We start from the raw sequence: 18,508 nt of genomic DNA, 5'->3' as shown, positions 1-18,508 counted from the left end.
CTGCCACAGTATTGTCTGTTCTTGGCACTCGGGAGAGGAAGTCTGCCACGAGGTTCTCCTTCCTTGGTCAATCCCTTATAGTTATGTCAACTTCCAAAAAAATTAGTAACCAACGAGTCACTCTTCCTTTTGTAATAGGTTTATTGGCCAAATATTTAATAGCAGAGTGATCAGTATACAGTAATATAGGGTATCCAGTTATATAGTGTCTAAATTTGTTGATAGCATAAATAACAGCTAGAAACTCCTTTTCTGTTACTACGTAATTCGACTGAGCAGGAGTTAAATTTTTGTTGATGTAATATATAGCGTAGGGTTTCTTGTCTTCTTCTTGGCCAAGAATAGCTTCGATAGCTGTATCTGATGCATCTGATGAAATCTAGAAAGGTATATCCCAATTCGGGCCTCGTAATACGGGTGTTGTCGATACTAACCGTTTCAAATCTATGAAGGCAATGTCACATTTATTAGTCCATATAAAATCAACATTTCCTATCAAGGTATATAATGGTGCAACAATTTGTGAAAAGTTATTTATAAATCTGCGATAATATCCAGAAAATCCCAGAAAACTGTGTACCTCTATTTGAGTGCAGGGAGTAGCTAATAAGAGGATTACTTGTATCTTTTTTGGATCTACCTAAATTCTAGATGCTGAAATGTAATGACCCAAAACCAGACCTTCTATCATCATCATATGACATTTCTCATGACTTAAGCATAGTCTAGTAGCAATACACCGATCTAGGACTTTCTCCAATGTTTGTAATGCCTGATCAAATTCATCTCCATGGGGTGTGAAATCATCCATGTACACCTCCAATCCTTCATTTATCAAGTCTGCAAAAATACTGAGTATGGCCCTTTAGAATGTAGCAAGTGTGTTGCACAATCCGAAAGGCAATACCCTGTAAGCAAACGTTCCCCAAGGGTAGGTGAAAGTAGTTTTATCTTAGTCTTCAGGGCAATCTGAATTTGGTTGTAGCCACTGAAGCCATCCAGGAAAGAGAAGAATTTCTTTCTGACTAGTTTATCTAGGACCTGGTCGATAAATGGAAGGGAAAATGGTTTTTTTGCGTTTCTTTGTTGAGTTCTTTGTAGTCAATGCATATATGCCATTTTCCATTCTTTTTGGGGACAACTACTAATGGAGAAACCCACTTGCTATCAAATATAGGATAAATAAAATTCACATCTAATGATTTTTGAAGCTCTTCTTTCACAATATCCTTTAGATGAGGATTTAATCTATGTTGTGGTTGTTGAATGGGTTTTGCATCATTTTCAGTGTAGATGTGGTGCATGCATAACTGAGGGTCAATCCCTTTCATGTCTAGGTAATCCCATGCAAAAGCCCCTTTATATTTCCTAAGGACTTGGATAAGTTTTTTTTGTTGGTCATTACTCAGATTACTGTTAATGTTCAGGATTTTCCCTTGCTCGATTTTAATAGGCTTTCTATTATAAACAGTGGTTGTTGGTATTGGTTGGTCATTAATGTCTCTCAAGGAATCTTCTTCAATATCATTATCAAGGATTGCTTGAATCATGCGACATCTCAAATTAGACACTGCAGGAGGCTGATTGATAAAGGTATTAATGACATCGTCTTCTATTTGGTTTTTGAATTCAAGTGCATCTGCCACAGTCAATGGTGAACGAATATTTTCTTTTAAATATGTTGTTGGTTGTTTCCTAGTTTTTACAATGGTTAGGCTTGGTTGAGCAGGAGGGTATAAAGCTAGATTCTTTACATCATTCCCTCTATTTATGGTCATATTTCCTGTTCGACAACCTATATAAGCATCGGTTGTTGCTAGCCAAGGCCTTCCTAGTATTAAGGGATGTCCATCTAGCTGATTTCTGGGGTTAATAATAAAAAATTATGTCGGATACTCCCATGAGTCCACAGAAAGCATCACATCTTGTAATGTTCCTTCTAGCCTAATTACTAAACGGTCAGCTATTTCCAACAAGGTAGTGGTTGGTTCTAAGGTTGTGATGCCAAGCACTTCGCAAGTTTCTGTTGTAAGAATATTAATGGAACCCGCTAAGTCAAGTAAAGCATTGGGAAAAGAGCGGCCCTTTATTATCACTGTGACAATGGGATTTCTCGAGTCTTCATATTTTATAGGTGTTTCTTTGCCTAGTAATAAATCAGACAAAGTTCCGATGACATGGACAGTTGGTGTTATTTTTGTTTTCCTCACAGACTTCTTTGCACACAATTCTTTAATGGTTTTAGCATATATCGGAATGTCTTGAATGGCCTGGAGGAGGGGTATTTTTATACAGATATTTTTGAGTTCACCCAGAAGATCAAAGTCAGGATATTCAATAGGTTGAGGTATTATCAATCTTTCTGGGAACGGGGGAGAATTAATTATAACTTTCTCGGGATCTCTCTGCTTGACTATGTCTCCTCCCTGTTTTATTTGTTGGTCATCTACAGTCGAAGGCTTATTCGGATATGTTTCTTTAACTTCATGTGGCAGATTTTTGTCCTCGTCTAGAGCAATTACGCATCCAGATCTTAACTTAAGTTCATTACATTCTCTCATCTCAACTTCAGGGTCCAGACTCTCAATAATTTGGACTCACTGGATTGGTCTATTGTTAGGATTTGGGTTGGGTTAAGCTGGGAGTTGCAGTCGTATATTAAGTTGAGGATTTTGCTGCAACATGTATGGTGCTGGTAAGGTTGGTTGAGGTAGAGGAACTGTTCCCATACGCTAGCTTGCGGATCGTTGCCAATTCAATTGCCAATTCTGATTTTGTAAGGTAGAAGGAGACCATTGAGAGGGATAGGGGTTGTTTTGCCAGAATGGTGGAGGGTAAGAGGGATTTCGCCAATTATTTTTTGGATTTGATTGGTTGGGCCATGATGGCATAGAAAATGATTGAGGTGGCCAAGTAGAGAAAGGTGGCTGGTTTTGCCATGATGCTCCTGAATACTGTTGAGAATTAAATTGCGAAGAAGGAAAGAACACAGATGGTTTTGTAGGCATACCTATCGAACGTGTTTGTCATTGATGGCGGTGGTTTATTAGATATACTAGTTCCGCTTCCTCCTCTACTTCCTTGAAATCTTCTTTTAATCCAGGAAGAGATGTACAACCTTCTGTAGCCTGATCCTTAGTGCACATGGCGCATGTTTGAATCGTATCTAACAAAATTTCTCTATGATTTTGTTTCTTTCTGCAATGTGTACAAAAATAGCTAGATTTGTTCTTCTTTGGGTCCCCAGGATATCAGTCTTGAAATATTCCAGTATATTTTTTATTTCAACTCGTGTAATGCTTCCTCCTAAGGCTTTGTTGTCTCTGGTGATCTCATCACATCCAGTTGGTTTCAGCCTTGTACAGCCTCTAGAACACCTGATGCACAATTGTATAATATTGTCACAATCCTCTTGATAAATATCACCCTTCCCCATTAAATTTAATGTTTCTACCCATTGGTCTTTCATACCTTTGATCATCATAGTTTTAAGAACTTCAGGAGGCAAATTTTCATAAGGAGATATTTTCATATTATATTGAAAAAATTCTACATATTCTTTAAGAGTATCATTAGTCTTAGCTACCATTTGAAAGATTTCATCCTTCAGTTCTCTAGTTCGAAAATAATATTGGTATTTTTTCAGAAATACTATTTTAATTTGGTCCTGGTCGTTAATAGTACCTCCACCAAGCCCCATAAACCAACGTAGAGATGCTCCCTTCAGAGTAGAGGGGAACAGTTTTAGCTTCTGGGGGTCGGTAGTGTAATCATATACCATACATAAAACATCGAATTCAAAAAGGAATGCATCAGGATCCTCTAAAGTTAGCCCATGGAAGGTAGGAATATTTTGTAATGGAATGGATTTCATGGGAGCATTGAAAGCATTATCAACAATAGGGTATTGTAATGTAGAAGTCTGAGGCTGTTGCGGGTTATTGGCCATTTGGTAAAAAATATGCCAATATTCTTCAGGGGTTTCTGGAGCTAGAGCTCTATTTCTGCGGGAGCTAGAAGAGACTTTTAAAATGATTTTAACAGCACTACCTTGGTCTGGAATACTAGGTGTCCTCTATTCAACTACTACTTCAGGATATTTGGGTTCTGATGAATTAATCTTTTCAGCACTACCTGTTTCTCCTTCTCCTTCATGGAGGTTGCAAGAATTCCCTTCTTGTAAAGGGCTAAACTGAAAATTTTCAGTGTTCTGAAACACTATTCAGACCCCTTAGTCTTGCTGTGAATCTCAATGTCAACTGCAGATGGTGATCCTGCGGCTTGAAGGGTTACAGTGGGATTTTTTGTAGACACGATTTGAGGTCCTACTGATTACTGAGACTTAGCTTTCCTTATGATTTCATCAATGAAGGTTGATCACCCAAGGGGAACTGATCCCTTATATTTTTCAGATCTGGGCGGAGGAATTAAATCTTTTTCTACTCTTTTTCTTCTTATTCATTCACTCATAAATTCAAAAATTTATTTCTACTTTAATTCCTATGCAATTTTGCTAAAAAGCGGGCGAGGGATCAAGAACTTTACTTACTCGTACGCAGGTTCTTACTTCCATTTTTAATACCCAGTTCTTTCACAGCAAACAAACATCAAACATCTATTCCTACGCAATTGTGCTAAAAAGTGGATGAGGGAGCAAGCACTTTAATTACTCGTACACAAGTTCTTACCTTCAGTTTTTAATACCCAGTTCTCTCGCAGCACACAAACATAAAACATGCATCACCTTTTATGAAATGGAAACACTCTCCCCCGTAACGGCACCAGAATTTTGGGCACAAATAAGGTGTCTTTTAGGTAAGTCTTTTTGTTTCAAGAGTGTACACAATATGTGCAAGTGATGTAAATTGTTGAATTTATAGAGAGTAATGCTTTAAAAAAACTTATTGATTTCAATACAAGAGTAAATGGATCAAACCATAAACTACCAACTTGTAACTTCAAGGAAATTAACTTATTCAAACATCAAAACTCAATCTTAATTGAAATCACAATTCAATCTTGATCGAAAGTTCTAACTGCAATTACATCAACCAAGTGCACCGTAGCGATAACAGAGCTCTTTCAGCTAAATCTAGACTTATGCATAAAAGTAATACACCTGATATAATCAATAAAACTCTAGCTTTCAATTAACAAGAAATGATTCTTATCTAACAATCAAATCAATCCACGACATAAATAAATGAAGCCAATCAACAGAAATAAGAATTAATGCAGTGAATACACAAACTCAACACTAGTGAAAGTAAATCAATCACAAAGCTATAAAACAGAGTAATTAAACTTGCAGTAAAAGAAAGGTAAACTATAAAACAAGGAACAATAGTGAAATCCACTAGTGACCAGGCCCAAGCCGCCAGTGATTACTGCTTGATTACTTCAGAATATCACAAATGGACAGCAACGTGAATTATATATTATTCATCAAATCCAAATGTCATTACAGCACGATGTATCCTTCAGAATAACGCTCTGTATATTAAAATTACAACTGAGGTAAAAATGTGAAAAGTTAAGTCTCCTATTCTATTCATCTTTCCCCTCTTATAGTCAAAGAGGAAAAGAGATAAATGTGATTCCTTGGGATCAGGAGATCCTAAGGAATTCGCAACTAAATGCTATTATCATACAGTCTTTTATCTTGTGCTGATCCTCTTGATTCGCTTCTCAATTTGACCACACAAGACACGCGTTGTTTTATCTGTTTAGCCTTTGATGTTCAATAGTTTGAATAGTAGTTGTTCCATTCGCTAATCTCTACATAAAAAGCAACGAAAGCTAGTTTTGGAAGCCAATCGCATAAAAAGCAGTTTCATTCATTTTCTATAGAAATCTTATCAAAACCTTATTACATCATGGCACAAATGAATAAAAAGGAGGAAAAATATAGTGCAATCAAGGGTAAATTTATACCTGTTGCACGACCCAACAATGGATAAAGGGGAATTTGTCCAATCCTACTTCATGAGGATTACATAAATCAAGAGTGATCTTATATCTATTGGAGAAGTTGTTGCTGACAGGGAACTCACTCTCATTGCTCTCATAGGTCTTACAAGAGCATGGTATGAATTTAACATGACCATTCTAAACAATGACAAGGTTCCTAGTTTCAATGAATTATTGGTTAGATGCACTCAAGAACAGACAAGGATGATGGAGAGAGACAATCGTTCAAATGGAAATGAACCTACTACTTTCTCCACTCATGCTAAAAGGAAGAATAATGTTGGTCCAAAGAGACAAGGTCAAGGATTCAAGCAAGGATTCAAAGAAGGAAGAAAAGGAAGGTGCTACAATTGCATTAGGTTTAGACGTTATGTGAGAGAGTGTCCTCACAAGAAGGATACTTCGAAGGGATGATGACAACAATAATCATGACAACTACAAAGGCAATGGAAACCAAAGGAACAATAGGTTCAACAATAAAGGAAAAAAGAATGCCCCCGCTTCTTGAGATGGAAATGGTTACCTCCCAAAAGGATAAGAAATTCCAGGTATGAGGAAAGTAATGTTGTAGGAAAACAAAAAGAATTTTATCTTATTTCCGCTTTATCTACTGCCTCTCCTCTAGATACTTTGGATCATTGGTTGATTGATAGTGGAGCCTCAGATCTACCCATTCCAATGAAGGATAATAATGATAATGTTGCGGAAAAATAGAATAAACGTCATTTAGATGAACCTATGCCTGATGTTGAAGGCCCCAATGGATCTCATTGATCCACCACCTAGTAATCCCTCTACCTCAAGGAAAAGGTCGTTGTGGCTCAAAGATACTCTCAAATATGCTGAGATACATATTACTCCAAGAGGTACTTTCAGTGAAAGCAAGAAGATAAACATGTATCAAGGGTACATAGTTGCTATAAGTACTATTGTTCAATCTGGGCCATGTACGTTTGAAGAAGTCGTTAAGCACCAAGTCTGGAAGGATGCGATGAATGAGGAATATGAATCTATCATGAAGAATGATGTCTGGGATGTGGTTCCTAGACCCAAGGACAAATCTGTGGTTACTTCTAAATGGCTTTACAAAATCAAACATGGAGCTGATGGGAGTGCTGAAAAAATATAATGTCGAGTTCATTACTTGAGGTTTCTCTCAAAAGGAAGGAGTAGATTATGATGATATATTTGCATCAGTTTCCCAACATACCACTATCTAATCCATTATTACTTTCGTTGCCTCTCAAGGATGGAGCCTATACCAGATGGATGTTAAAACTTCTTTCTTACATGGCTTGCTTAAGGAGGAAGTCTACCTAGAACAACCTGAGGGGTTCAAAGTACAATATTGAAGGACACACGTGTGCAGGTTGAAGAAATCCCTCTATGGGTTGAAGCAAGCCCCTGGGGCTTGGTATGAGAGGATTGAAGCTATCTTGTGAAGCTGGGATTTACAAGGAGTGATGTTGATCCTAACCTATACCTCAAGGTTGAAAAGGATGTGCCTCTCATTTTGGTCCTTTATGTAGATGATCTCTTCCTGACAGGCATAGTCCCTATTATTTATCAATGCAAGAGGGACATGGCTTCTAAGTTCGAGATGAAGGAGCTAGCTCTTATGCACTACTTACTAGGGCTGGAGGTATGCCAAAAGCCAGGTGAGATTTTCCTTTCTTAAGGAAAATACATTGTGAAGCTACTCGAGATATGTGGGATGGTGGATTACAAGTTTTTATATACTATGATGGAACTCAACTTCAAGAAGCTATGTGGAAGTGTTGTTGGGCCCGAATTGGAAAACCCTTCCGAATATAGATAATTTGTGGGGACCCTAATGTTTTTGTTAAACTCTTGTCCTAACATATGCTTCGCTATGAATACATTAAGTCAATTTATGGTTGGAACTCATCACATACATTGGATTGCTAATAAGAATCTCTTGAGATATCTCTGTAGCACTAAGTCACCTGACACAGGGATTCGGGACACGTAGGATTCGAGATTCGTGGTGTCGGATTCGGGACACGCTGACCCCCCGGAACAGGACACGTTAGGACACGTGGCACAATCAATTATGGACTTAGATACAATGTTGGGAATTTGAGGCTACATGGATATGTTGATGTTGATATGGCTGGCAGCATGGTGGATCGCAAGAGAAAGTCTGGATGTTGCTTCTCGTTAGGGCCTACTTCAATTTATTGGATGAGAAAGAAATAGAAATCAGTTGCTCTAAGAACCGTCAAGGCCGAATACATTACAGCTAGTATGGCCTGTTGTGAAGTTGTTTGGTTGAGGAAGCTATTTGAGCACGTTCTAGATACCACCGTAATATTTTGCGACAACCAAAGTGGGATTCGCCTTTCAGAGAATCTCTTATTCCACGATCCTTCCAAGCACATTGATATAAGGTACCACTTTATCCAAGATATGGTACAATGGGGAGCAATAAGGCTCCAAAACATCAAGACTGATGAGCAAGTCACAAACATCCTCACAAAGCCCATAGGGAAAGTCAAATTCTTAGCCTTCCAAGAGGGACTTGGAGTCGTTGAAAAACCCTCCTATGAGGGTACCGCTTGAATTGGACATTGAGCTCTAGGAGCTCCTGAGGGCTTGGGGTACCTCTTGGAGCTATGAGCGACCATAGGGTGAGTGGTTCACCTTCCCCTATTACTGCACTGTGTACAATGTCAGTGGTTCACCTTCCCCTGTGATACCCCATGATGGTTGACTGTGTGTAGGGTGAGTGGTTCACCTTCCCCTATAGTTGACATATGCATAGGATGAGTGTTTCACCTTCTCCTATGGCATATGAGCAGGATGAGTGGTTCACCTTCTCTTATTGATGCCCCAGCATACATCCTACCCACGTAGTTTGAGACTCATGGGAAGTACCTCTCATTTGGCCAATGAGTTGGGAAACATGGATAGGGACCCATATTGTGTATTGTCATACTACCTATGTCTAGGATGCATGGTGTTCAACAACTTGATCTGGGATCAAGACTGAATTTGTCAGTGGAGAGTAGTAAGGTCTTGTGACTCACTCTCAATCGATTCTTATTTATTATTCATATCATTGTTCAGCATAAAAGAGATGATATGAGAAAGAGATGGCACATGATGACAGGATGGCATGATGATCGATGATTGCCAGGTGGAATTCTTCCTAGTTGAGAGAGAGTGTTAAAATTGGCAACTAGGGTCAAATTTGACCCTGGGACAACTAATTTGATGGAGATGATGATTGCATTAAATTCTTCTTTTTAAGAGGACCAACATTGATATAATGATCATCTCATTTGGACAATAAGAAGTGTGATTTTGAATTTATGCCCACACGTGCAGATTATCAAGGTTGGCCACATCACCATGTAGGCTCAGAAAGCCTGATGGATCTGTCACTTCACCCTCAACGAAGTGTATAAATACAAGTGACCTTTCACCTCATTTGGCATCTTCATCACTCGCATTCTCTCTCCTCCTCTCATTGGTAGGCATTCTCTCTCTCACACACACATGTGGATCAAGGAGGACAAATTTCAGAGCTAATTTGTAGGGCCGAAAATCTCAGAAAATTATATAGTTTGACTACTGTTGATTTTGACCTTCCAAGGAGAGTTTGACCTCAACCTTTTGGGAGATTATCTATTTGGAAAAGCCACATCTTTTGGCACAGAAACCAAGGTATTCTAAGCACTTTAACCACAAAGAAAAATTGTAATTTGACCACATATTTCAGGACAACAATTTTACCAAGTTTGACTATTGAATTCATCATTATTTTGGGTTGACTTTGAAATCTTGATCAGGCCAAATTTGACTGGGGAAAAATGAGCTAGTTTGAGGACATTCTATTTTTTCTTTGACCATCATTGACTTCTTGGTTAGGGCTGATTTTACTGCAGTTGACTGCAGATTTTAACAAGGTTGTTTTCACTTTGAATTTGGCAATTAAATTTTAGTTTTGTACGCTCTCTCTTTGTTGAACATTTTGATATAATGATAAGAAGAATTGATCAAAGGGTTTTCCCTGCATTGGTGTTTTTACTTAGCATCTGCCAAATCTAGTGCCCACTTGTCTTGGCTTGTCTTCTACATATTGTTTCATGTTCTATCTACTTTTACTGTCAATGTCATTAATGGTTAATGTGATTGCTATGAGAAATATAAACTGGAAACTGTCATTGGGATGCTAAAGGAACATTGAAGTAATTGTGCTAAGCATAAAACATGCCATTGTTAACTAAAATTAACACAACCTATACAGTGCCTTACTCTAGTTGCTTAACCTCAAGGTCTTTCCTACACATGATGCCACTAGCAATAAGGTTATTAGTCTATTTCGTTTCTAGTATATATGTTTTTTGTTTCTATGTTTATCTAGTTCTCAAGGCTTTCAAAGCAAAGTTTTGTAATTTATGTAATGATGAGCATAGTTTCCACTAGCTTCGTATGCTTATGTTTATCAATGTTCATAGTCTAGTTTCCACATAGACAAACTAGAACAGATCTATCTACGGGATGTATTATGCATATTAAAAAATATAATATAAATATCTTGAGCTTACAAAATAATAATAATAAAATATGTCTCAAAAATAATTTTTTCTCAAACACACACGTATCTTTCAAGAATTTATATCATTTTCCCATCTTATATTATATAATATGAATACAAATATTCTTTTGTTTAACACATTTCTCAATATAACATTATTACTTTAATTCTTCCACAATAGGGGTGCTCCCATGAGTGACCTTGTTAACTACCATTCACCAACTAGAACCACTATGCATCCTGGCCCAAAGGAAAATCACACTCCATAATAGAACAATAGAGCAGATCAAGGTGCAATCGAAGCACTTTGAACCTAATGAAGCCACCTAGGAGAGGGTCAATCACATAATGGCATAGTACCCATCTTTTGTTTGTTAAATAAAGAAATGCAAGAGCTATATATATAAAGCTCAGTTTTGATTTGTTTATGCTAATAAGAACATTGAGGATGGTGTTCCCTTTAATGGGGTGGAGTTTGTGACACCCCTAGTACTTGTTCCCTTGATTTTTGTATTGCAATAATATAATGATCTGAAGTATGGGACCACATATCCATGATCTAAGAGGGAAGAGGGAAAATGAACTCATGTAGGATTAATTGGCACCTTAAATTAAATTTAAGATGAAAAAGAAAACAAGAGGAATATGAAGAGACCCTTAGGGAAATAATAAAAAGAAAATGCACAGTAATATGGGGTTGGACCTCTTATTGGTGGAGCTCATGAGAAAAATACAAATAAGTTGAGCTGAGGGAATGGGATTTCCCTTACAAGATAATTATGACCAGAAGAGTAAGAGGAAATGGCATTGAGTGCCTCACACAACTGATAAACCACTCAAGGTGCTTGCTAGGGTTGATAAACCACATGCAAAAAAGTGCTTGTTGTGGCTTAATAAACAAATATTAGAATGCTTGACACAATTCATAAACCACATTGGGTGCTTGTTGGGGACAAATAAACCACTCATTGTGGGCTAATAAACAAATATTAGAATTCTTGACACAGTTGATAAACCACCTTGGGTGCTTGTTGGGGGGAAATAAACCACTCTTGGAGTGATTGGTGTAGCTAATAAACCACCCTTATTATGGATTTTGTTGTGCTTGACTAGTTGATAAACCACACACTATCATAATTGACCAACCACTGTGTCTAAAGAAGGCTTTCTGCAAGGCTAAAGAGAAATTCCCCTTAGATCGCAGATCTAGCTTGGGGGTGACTGTTGTAAGTAATGCTAGCTACAAAAGGTCTAAGATTGGGCAAAATTTAAAGTTGTATTTTCAATTTTTCTTTATTTTCTGAATTGTAAATGAAAATATTCTGATACCAACTTTGTAACACACCCCCTCATAATTTTTACCAAAATGCAGGTTAAGAGGAGATGGTTACCATGTTGAGCCAAGATCCAAGGTGTCATTATGGAAATGGGGTCTAAAAATTTTGATCTCATCAAATTACTTCACACCTTAGTTCAATATCACCATTACGTTCATCTCATCAAGACAATTTCAATGATATAAAATTTTACTTTAGTCCGAACTCTGGATCCAAAGATGCAACCATTGAATTTTTGACACATTTAAAAAGCACCACATCACCAACTTGGCCATGTGGTGACCACGTGGTTATACTGACCTAGCTAGCCTCCCGACACTACTAGGCAATTGCTTACTAGTTGCCACATGTTCATGGGTTTGAGTACCACACAACAGACCGTTATCTACCACCAATCTTAGCCACTCCCAGGCTTTCTTACCTACCCTTTTGCTATTGTGCACTTAACATTTGCTCCAGGGTTGACCCGTCGGTGGGTCCACACATTCTCCATGCTCTAATGGAACAAGTTACCGATTTCACAAGTATGCCACCTCGGCCCAAATGTTATTCCCTTAATGTTATTTCCCAGAATGTTACTCAGTAGATGTTAGCTCAAGATGTTTATATTATATTGTTGAATATGTTGATTATTACTATGAACAGTAATAAATATAAGCATACGAAGCTGGTGGAAACTAGGCTTGTCATTACATAAGCTACAAAACTTAGATTTGAAAGCCATGAGAAGTAGATAAACATAGTAAATAATACGAATGAAAATAATATGAAGAAAAAATTAATACATTTCTCAATATAACATTATTACTTTAATTCTTCCACAATAAGGATCCTCCCACAACCCTTGTGACCATGTTTTTTTCTTTTTTTCTGAGTAAAGACTAATTCTATTAAGTGAAGAAAATATAGTACATACAAGCCTGGAAACAGGCTTAGCAGAGAAGCTATGGAGCTGAAGGTGATAGAGAATCAACCTTGCTCCAAAGAGACAGATCAGGGATTACAAAGAAGCAGAGGATTACAAAGGAAGGTATTAATCAAAAGGCTACCCCGAAGGGTTGTTTCCTTCAAATCGACCTTTTTTGCCTTTTTTCTTGCTCACTTTTATCCACCCAGTGGAGTTTGGCTGTGTCATGACAAGTTGTAGATTATTTTGTCCTGAAGGCTGATCATCCTTGTCAGAGTCTGATGGCGAAGAGAGATGGGTACGTTTCTGAGAAATCTGCTGGTTAGAGGGAGTCTCCTGGTGAGCCGAGGGGGTGTCCTTCGGAATTTCCTCATTCTGTAGATCAGCTTCAATTTCCTCATCAACCTGCTCATCTGCCTCAGATTCCTCCTCCTCCGAGCTCGAGAAGCCTAAATCGTCCAGCGGACGGGGTGGTTCAAAAGGATTCCATCTCTTGGATTTGGGCTTACGATTCAGATTCTTCTTTTTGTCTTTGAGCTGTGTACATGTACTCTGAAGGTGCCCTGTTTGATGACACTGGCGACAGCGGAAGGCTGTGTTCTCGTAATCCAGTGGTTGAGTCCAATGGAAATCTCCAAACTTGAGATTAATCTGATCCGGCAATCCTTTGCTGATATCTATTTCTGCACATAGTCTGCCATACGTGTAGAGACCATTTTCCCTTCTTGAGGTATCTGTAGCCAGGTATCGCCCCAAAGTGTTTCCAATAGCTAGGAAGACATAGAAATCCCAAAAATGTGCCGGAAGATTCGGGAGCCTGACCCAAATGGGGATCTTGGAGATGACTGCTGTAGAGGGGTCGAAGTCAGGAAACCAGGGGGTTAGAAAAAGCCCAGCTGAACCCCAGAACCAAGGGCCTCCCGTTAAGGCTTTCTGGTAGTCTTCGCTTGATTCAAAAAGCACCATGAAAAAACCTTTTGAACATAAGAAGATTTTACACTTTTTAGTCCAAGAGGTATGGACCCATTGATAAAGATCTGCTGTGCGAGGCCATAAGCCATTAAATCTGCAAATGAGTGCGGATTCTGCAAAGTTCTGGTAGCGGCTTTCAACCCTGGGATTAGAGAAGTCGATGGAGGGAATTTCCTCTGATTTGTCTACCAGAAACGGCTTTGGAGCTTCATGTAGCTGGGATGCCTTTGAAGAGAACTGAGGTTGAGCAGTATTTTTGCGTGCTGCATCTTTGTAAGAGAAAGAAGGGGCAGAGGAGGTTTGCCCAAATGAACCACCTCTTAGACGGAAAGAAACCCCAATAGACGCGTCCTTTTGAATGCTGTAAAAAGAAAGAGGAAGGGAATGCATAAGCTGCTTACCCTTATACAGCAATCTGAGGCAGGAGGAGGGAATCCCCAGCCGGTATTCAAGTTTTTGCAGAAGATCCTGTACTAGATCTGTTGCGCAGGCCCATAACATTGTCGTTTTGCCGGAAAGATTAACTTGGATCTGGAATGCGTGAGATTCTTCTGGTGATTCCAACTGGTTCACGATCGAGAACTGCTTCAGAGTTGATCTCGTCTGAACTTGCCTCCTGCGAGCTTCTTGTCCATCGATCTGGGTTTTTTTAAAGCCCCAAGATTTTCTGGGCTCCAGATTTGATGGTTTACCTGCAGATCTGATCATCTGACTACCATGCATAGTCTGTGCACCCGATTCAGAGCAGATCCATGGCCCTTGACATCGGATCTGGGTGATTCGAAGGCCGCAGATCTGTAATAAAGGCAGATCTGTGACCCAGAGGATTCGAAGGCTGCAGATCTGGACATTAACCAAGGGTGTGACGCTGCTAAAATCGCTTCCAATATTCTGATCAGTCCGGCTAAGCTCCGGCTCCAAGCAACAACCCTTTAAATCCTCCCAATCCTTCAAATTAGTATCTGAGAAAGCTTCGAAAATTCTAACCCCAGCGAGAGGATCTAAGAACAGTTCCTTCCATTTTCCACCGCAAAAATTTTCCACATACCTCTTCTCAAAATAATGTACAGCTCGGTCGTACTGTAATTTCCTGCTCAGATCCGAATCGTGGAAGCCAGGAAAACGCAGGTTCTGGAGAAAACAGTCGGAACCCTTGAGCGCAGGGCCATGGAAAAGCCCAGCACGGGCCAAGACGCTGAGGTCCAAAACAGACTCACCAATGGCCGCGGCGGGCTTCGGCTGTTGTTCGGGCGTAGGCCTGAACCCTCCATAGGGCAGATCTTGCCTTGAAAAGTGCGAATCCTTGGGGATGTTCAGGAACGAAACGAGACTTCCGCTCGCCATCATCGTCTTCCCAGGTCTCCTTAATCTAAGGTAGTGGGCTTGGCCCGGTTTAGACTAACTACTCGCACGACGAGCTACAACCTTGCTCAGGATCGAACACAAGACCGGTCCGTCATGACGAGGCCGACTTTACCACTACGCCGCCTCCACGACCTTACCCTTGTGACCATGTTAACTAACATTCTCCAACCTCTTTGAGTGCGTAAATGGCATTCCCACTAACCATTTTGGTGATGACCAAGATATCTATATTATATTGTTGAATATGTATAATACTTCTCTAGCTAGATTATTTGATGAGTTCTAGTTTGTCTATGTGGAAACTAGACTATGAACATTAATAAACATAAAGCATACGAAGCTAGTGGAAACTAGGCTCATCATTACGTAAGTTACAAAGTTTTCCTTTGAAAGCTATGAGAACTAGATAAACATAGAAAATAATATGATAAAAATGTAAATAAATATAATTTTTATTTAATAAATTTCTCAATAACATTATTACTTTAATTCTTCCACAATAGGGACCCTCCCTTGACAACCCTTATGACCATGTTAACTACCATTCACCAACCTCTTTGGGCATGTAAATGGAATTCCCATCAACTAAGGACACACATTTAGTAATTTGGATTACCTCATTCTTAGGCTAGTTTATTCCAAAGGCCTTTGCTCCTTTATGCAAGGCCTCAAATATCACTGCCAACTATAAATGATGCAAATAATAACTTTATCATTAATCAATATTTGACTCCCCGACTAACCTTTATTTTCTTTCCACTCTCCCATGGGCTCTCAAACACTCTTTTGGTGTTTTGTTGGATCACTCCCTCCTCATGTGTCATCAACCGCCATTGCCATCTCATTGTGAGTGGATCATCTCAACCCCTATCTTCCCCCTTACCTTCAACTATCTCCCCTAATCCTAGGCTCTATAAGGAAAATTCCAACGAGGTTTCACTCCCAAATTAACCTTTCTTTGCTTTCCACTCTCCCATGGGCTCTCAAACACTCTTTTGGTGTTTTGTTGGATCACTCCCTCTTCATTTGTCATCAACCTCCAGTGCCATCTCATTGTGAGTGGATCTTCTCACCCCCTATCTTCCCCTTTGCCATCAACTATCTCCCCTAATCCTTTGCCCTCCAATCATCTTCTCCTTCCCACCATGCCATGGACCAATCCCTATTTGAGTCATCCAAGGCCACCAAAGCATCAAATTCTATCAAAGGGCTCAATTAAGTAATGAAAGGTCTACAACTACATTCTAGGAGAACACTCACTCACCTGTTCGTAGAAACTCATAATGTTGAAAAAGTTTAAATGGAGCATAACTTCATCTATTTGTTAAAAAATTCACAATAAATTCATAATATTGAAGAAGTTTAAGTGGAGCATAGCTTCATCTCTAATTCTAATAAGTATGCTTACGTAGGTAAAGCGTAGCATCTCTAATGATGCTTATGTTGTGGATATTGGATCTCACAACATTACCCACACCAAGCAAACCCATTACCTCTAAACCACCAATCTATATTGGTAGATAAAAACTATAATGGAATAGCTTTTATGAAAAGCTTTGAAATCTTTCTATTAGTGCACTCATGCCTTGCAACTTCAGCACAAAAAAAAAAAAAACTAAAATAAAGCATTTATATTTTCTTTTAAATAAAACATATTAATTACACTTTTCAGCGTGTAACAATAATCCTAAAGCTATAACACTTCTTTTCCTCGCATACTTCATATGTTGTTTGGATCTAAGTTTGGTTTATTTTAATTTATTTAAGTTGAAAAATAGACCTTTCCTCACATAATCTATACTCGGGAGTTCATGTTAATTTATTTACATTCATGTTGCTCAAGATTTGTTTCATCTCAAATGAATACTACGTTTGAACACCTTTTGTTGGAATAATTCAAGCTTCAAATCAAGGTTCTTCTCTGTAAAAGAATAAAGAACCTTTCACGTTTGATTTATGTTGATATAAAATGCATTCTTGATTTATGTTGATATAAAATTCATTTAGGTTTGATTTATGTTGATATAAAATGCATGCTTGATTTATGTTGATATAAAATTCATGCTTGATTTATGTTGATATAAAGTTCATGCTTGATTTATCTATCATAGAAATAAAATCTTTAATTAAGCTCCATTTGTTTGAACACAAATGCATGCTTGATTTATGTTGATATAAAATTCATGCTTGGTTTATGTTGATATAATTTTCATGCTTGATTTATGTTGATATAAAGTTCATGCTTGATTTATCTATCATAGAAATAAAATCTTTAATTGAGCTCCATTTGTTTGAACACTTTTTGTTCGAATAATTCAGGCTTCAAATCAAGGTTCTTCTCTGTAAAAGAGAATAAAGACCCTTTCAAGTTTGATTTAGGTTGATATAAAATTCATGCTTGATTTATCTATCATAGAAATAAAATCTTTAATTCAGTTCCATTTATCTTAACCAAAGACAGTAAACTAAAAATCTAAATTATGAGGTTACCCCCATCACCAAATCTATGGACATTTTTGGATTACCCTACCATCTCTCACGAAAAAAATAATCTAAAAACTTCCATTATACATTGTTAAATCTTTCGAATATATAATTTCAAAATATATGACCACAACCCCACATATATCTTACATATAGGTAACCACAACCCCACACAAGAAATACAACACAATTGGCATGTAACCACAATCCCCACGCACATTTCATATATCTTCAAAATAGGTAACCACAACCCCACACAATAAATACAACACAATTGGCATGTAACCACAATCCCCACACATCTTCATATATCTTCAAAATAGGTAACCACAACCCCACACAAGAAATACAACACAATTAGCATGTAACCACAATCCCCACACATCTTCATATATCTTCAAAATAGGTAACCACAACCCACACAAAAAATACAACACAATTAACGTGTAGCCACAATCCCCACACATCTTCACAACACAATTGGCATGTAACCACAATCCCCTCACATCTTCAAAATATGTACCTACAACCCCACACAATAAACACATCTTCAAAATATGTACCTACAACCCCACACAATAAACACAATTTGCACAATCCCCTTCCAAATATGTACAATCTGCGCCTTCAAAATATGTAAACACAAATGAACACAATTTGCATTGTCCCCTTCAAAATATGTACAATCTACACCTTCAAAATATGTAAACACAAATAAACACAATTTTCACTGTCACCTTCAAAATATGTAAACACAATTTGCACTGTCACCTTCAAAATATGTACAATAAACACAATTTACATTGTCCCCTTCAAATTATGTACCCACAACACCACACAATATACACAATTTGCGTTGTCCCTTTTACAGAAGTCAGATATCCAGATTCATGATCAATTTCCAAATAA

The sequence above is a fragment of the Pinus tabuliformis genome, chromosome 3_2, assembly GCF_031772625.1.
Source record: "Pinus tabuliformis cultivar Carrire ecotype Pingquan chromosome 3_2, CPIR1, whole genome shotgun sequence".
Lineage (NCBI taxonomy): Eukaryota > Viridiplantae > Streptophyta > Pinopsida > Pinales > Pinaceae > Pinus > Pinus tabuliformis.
Note: the sequence above shows the minus strand (reverse complement) of the source record.